Raw genomic sequence first — 5000 nt, forward strand, 5'->3', positions numbered from 1 at the left:
ATAGTACCTCCTGTCACAGCGCACAAACAATGACATGAGTCAAAGACACAGGTCTGACACAAGCATAGAATTGGAGCGCCGCCTCTAATAAGCCAAAGGTGCATCCTGACGTGACAAATCTCATCATGTCACAAGCATTCACTTACTATAATCACTATCAACGAACCTGCCGCCCCCGCCCCCGCCCCCCCCCCCTACACCTTTCCTTACAACAACGTGTAACCTAACCTAACCTATGTTGTACCTTAACCTAACCTATGTTGTGCCTTAACCTAACCTATGTTGTGCCTTAACCTAACCTATGTTGTGCCTTAACCTAACCTATGTTGTGCCTTAACCTAACCTATGTTGTGCCTTAACCTAACCTATGTTGTGCCTTAACCTAACCTATGTTGTGCCTTAACCTAACCTATGTTGTGCCTTAACCTAACCTATGTTGTGTCTTAACCTAACCCATGTTGTACCCTAACCTAACCCATGTTGTCCCCTAACCTAACCCATGTTGTCCCCTAACCTAACCCATGTTGTCCCCTAACCTAACCCATGTTGTCCCCTAACCTAACCCATGTTGTCCCCTAACCTAACCCATGTTGTCCCCTAACCTAACCCATGTTGTCCCCTAACCTAACCCATGTTGTCCCCTAACCTAACCCATGTTGTCCCCTAACCTAACCCATGTTGTCCCCTAACCTAACCCATGTTGTCCCCTAACCTAACCCATGTTGTCCCCTAACCTAACCCATGTTGTCCCCTAACCTAACCCATGTTGTCCCCTAACCTAACCCATGTTGTCCCCTAACCTAACCCATGTTGTCCCCTAACCTAACCCACGTTGTCCCCTAACCTAACCCACGTTGTCCCCTAACCTAACCCACGTTGTCCCCTAACCTAACCCACGTTGTCCCCTAACCTAACCCACGTTGTCCCCTAACCTAACCCACGTTGTCCCCTAACCTAACCCACGTTGTCCCCTAACCTAACCCACGTTGTCCCCTAACCTAACCCACGTTGTGCCCTAACGTAACCCACGTTGTGCCTTAACGTAACCCACGTTGTGCCTTAACGTAACCCACGTTGTGCCTTAACGTAACCCACGTTGTGCCTTAACGTAACCCACGTTGTGCCTTAACGTAACCCACGTTGTGCCTTAACGTAACCCACGTTGTGCCTTAACGTAACCCACGTTGTGCCTTAACCTAACCCACGTTGTCCGCTAACGTAACCCACGTTGTCCGCTAACGTAACCCACGTTGTCCGCTAACGTAACCCACGTTGTCCGCTAACGTAACCCACGTTGTCCGCTAACGTAACCCACGTTGTCGCCTAAACCTGCTCTGTAATTGTTATACGACTCGTTCAATTAGTGTAGTGTTGCCCACCCGCAACCCTCGCAATATAGTTCGCTACTCGCACTGCCCGCTCCCCTGTGTATCGCTTCATGTTAAACACCTTGCAAGTCTTGCTGACTTTCCACATGCTCCTGCTGTACACTGTAATGTGGATGGCAGCAGGACGTACATGCCGCCCCCCGCCCCACCCCTCCCCACGTCCCCACCTTGCCCCCTGCCTTCGCAAGCTGGTTGGTGAGAAGTTTGCATGTTCAATGCCCTTCGCATGCGACGTACTCAGGCTACGTTGTGGTGCGGCCTGTGTCAACTGTCCGCTGATGTCGTACGCATAAACCACAATCTGTACTGCACATTCGTCCTTATGTACTGAATGATACATCGTGGCACATGTGTGACCGTACAACGACTGCGCCCAAAAACGGCGGACCATACAGTGCAAATATTGTGCACGCAGCTACGTGTCGTCTCCCTATGAGAGCTGGATTGCAGTGTGGTACGCCATAGAGACGTGTGGGAGGAACGGACGCCGTGGATGGCGATCAGCATGAGCTGTCTGTTGATGTATTCGGGCCTAGTCGTCTCTCCTCAAACACCGTGATAGCATGGTGCACCGCGTTCCATATCTGCGACATGCTACAGAGGCCGGTTGACAGTCGTTCGAGCAATGGACATCGCATACGTACGGGGGCCACCTTCCACGTATTGTCTAGGCGTGCACATTTTGTTGCGTGTATGTGGGCAGACGTAGTGTGGCGTGACACCTGACACAGGCATGCAATAATCGTTGAAGTTGCTAATGGCGATGGACGCCTACGTTTTCTGGTGAAGTTACGCAAATGAAGAAATGGTAACCCGTTGTGGTGCGGTTGTTCTCGCTAGGGGTGAATCGGTGATGGCGACGATAGGTTGAGGTACTAACCGGTTGTTCCAGCGATACCCACCATGCCGATGAAACTGAACGGCATCTGGGTGTGAAGCGATACGCGGCGGTGGCTGGGTGGGACCGTCCCCGGCCGGTGAGGGGGCGCCTCCCGGCGTGCTGGCCGCGCGGTGCGTGGGCGCACGCGCTACAGCCGGCTGGTGGGGGCGGCCAGTGGCAGGCGCGCCGGCCGACGGACGCGGCAGGCGTCGCAGCTGCGCGCCGGCGCACCCTGCGCGCGGCGCCGTGCGGCCAAAGTAGGTCCTCGCGGGCCCGGTGCGAAGCGCGGTGGACATCTTCAGTGTGCTGGTCCGATTGAGGACTGTGTGCGTTGAGGATGCGCCGCCGCCCGGCGCTCGGCGCCGCGACGCCGTCTGCTGCTCGGTCGCCCCAGCGGTTCTCGCTGGTGGTTTGTATCGCAGCTGTGCGGATGTGTTGGCGCGTGCGCTGTGCTGGGAGAGTTCGCTTCGGCACCCAAGTGGGGCTTTTGTCCTTCTGTGGCGCTGGCGTTGGAGCTGCCGGTCACCGTAGGTGGCGCGTGTTGTCTCCCGCCGGCAATGCCACGACAGCACGCTCCCGGGCCTCTGTCGGCAGCGGCAAGCTCAGTTGGGAGCACGGGTGGTCGCACCGAAAGCGTCTACTCGCCTAACTCCGGGCGATTGCGCCTCTCTCGAACCCGACCAAGTACTTGGGACGGCGCTGCGCGCCGCCGGGACCTGAGAGGGTTTCGAGGTGTATTGTGCAGGGGAGCTCAGCCTCCTCCTGTTTGCAGAATGATTGAGCGAACGCTTGCGTGTTCGCGCGGGCCCCCGGGACACACTCCCGGGCGGCCGGCTGCTCAGCTCTAGTTGACGCAGCTCCCTGGTTGATCCTGCCAGTAGTCATATGCTTGTCTCAAAGATTAAGCCATGCATGTCTCAGTACAAGCCGCATTAAGGTGAAACCGCGAATGGCTCATTAAATCAGTTATGGTTCCTTAGATCGTACCCACGTTACTTGGATAACTGTGGTAATTCTAGAGCTAATACATGCAAACAGAGTCCCGACCAGAGATGGAAGGGACGCTTTTATTAGATCAAAACCAATCGGTCGGCTCGTCCGGTCCGTTTGCCTTGGTGACTCTGAATAACTTTGGGCTGATCGCACGGTCCTCGTACCGGCGACGCATCTTTCAAATGTCTGCCTTATCAACTGTCGATGGTAGGTTCTGCGCCTACCATGGTTGTAACGGGTAACGGGGAATCAGGGTTCGATTCCGGAGAGGGAGCCTGAGAAACGGCTACCACATCCAAGGAAGGCAGCAGGCGCGCAAATTACCCACTCCCGGCACGGGGAGGTAGTGACGAAAAATAACGATACGGGACTCATCCGAGGCCCCGTAATCGGAATGAGTACACTTTAAATCCTTTAACGAGTATCTATTGGAGGGCAAGTCTGGTGCCAGCAGCCGCGGTAATTCCAGCTCCAATAGCGTATATTAAAGTTGTTGCGGTTAAAAAGCTCGTAGTTGGATTTGTGTCCCACGCTGTTGGTTCACCGCCCGTCGGTGTTTAACTGGCATGTATCGTGGGACGTCCTGCCGGTGGGGCGAGCCGAAGGCGTGCGACCGCCCCGTGCGTGCTCGTGCGTCCCGAGGCGGACCCCGTTGAAATCCTACCAGGGTGCTCTTTATTGAGTGTCTCGGTGGGCCGGCACGTTTACTTTGAACAAATTAGAGTGCTTAAAGCAGGCAAGCCCGCCTGAATACTGTGTGCATGGAATAATGGAATAGGACCTCGGTTCTATTTTGTTGGTTTTCGGAACCCGAGGTAATGATTAATAGGGACAGGCGGGGGCATTCGTATTGCGACGTTAGAGGTGAAATTCTTGGATCGTCGCAAGACGAACAGAAGCGAAAGCATTTGCCAAGTATGTTTTCATTAATCAAGAACGAAAGTTAGAGGTTCGAAGGCGATCAGATACCGCCCTAGTTCTAACCATAAACGATGCCAGCCAGCGATCCGCCGCAGTTCCTCCGATGACTCGGCGGGCAGCCTCCGGGAAACCAAAGCTTTTGGGTTCCGGGGGAAGTATGGTTGCAAAGCTGAAACTTAAAGGAATTGACGGAAGGGCACCACCAGGAGTGGAGCCTGCGGCTTAATTTGACTCAACACGGGAAACCTCACCAGGCCCGGACACCGGAAGGATTGACAGATTGATAGCTCTTTCTTGATTCGGTGGGTGGTGGTGCATGGCCGTTCTTAGTTGGTGGAGCGATTTGTCTGGTTAATTCCGATAACGAACGAGACTCTAGCCTGCTAACTAGTCGCGTGACATCCTTCGTGCTGTCAGCGATTACTTTTCTTCTTAGAGGGACAGGCGGCTTCTAGCCGCACGAGATTGAGCAATAACAGGTCTGTGATGCCCTTAGATGTTCTGGGCCGCACGCGCGCTACACTGAAGGAATCAGCGTGTCTTCCTAGGCCGAAAGGTCGGGGTAACCCGCTGAACCTCCTTCGTGCTAGGGATTGGGGCTTGCAATTGTTCCCCATGAACGAGGAATTCCCAGTAAGCGCGAGTCATAAGCTCGCGTTGATTACGTCCCTGCCCTTTGTACACACCGCCCGTCGCTACTACCGATTGAATGATTTAGTGAGGTCTTCGGACTGGTACGCGGCATTGACTCTGTCGTTGCCGATGCTACCGGAAAGATGACCAAACTTGATCATTTAGAGGAAGTAAAAGTCGTAACA

At 54.3% G+C, this 5000-nt stretch overlaps 1 non-coding gene across 1 annotated transcript in view; it reads left to right on the forward strand.

Annotated features, from left to right (window-relative positions):
- Positions 1-3126: 3126 nt before the first annotated feature.
- Positions 3127-5000, forward strand: part of LOC124773524 — a 1909-nt gene continuing 35 nt past the window's right edge. The window contains exon 1 of the ribosomal RNA XR_007014768.1: positions 3127-5000. This exon is cut by the window's right edge and continues 35 nt beyond it. This is a non-coding gene — a ribosomal RNA (small subunit ribosomal RNA).

The sequence above is a fragment of the Schistocerca piceifrons genome, unplaced genomic scaffold (genome assembly GCF_021461385.2).
Source record: "Schistocerca piceifrons isolate TAMUIC-IGC-003096 unplaced genomic scaffold, iqSchPice1.1 HiC_scaffold_954, whole genome shotgun sequence".
Classification (NCBI taxonomy): domain Eukaryota; kingdom Metazoa; phylum Arthropoda; class Insecta; order Orthoptera; family Acrididae; genus Schistocerca; species Schistocerca piceifrons.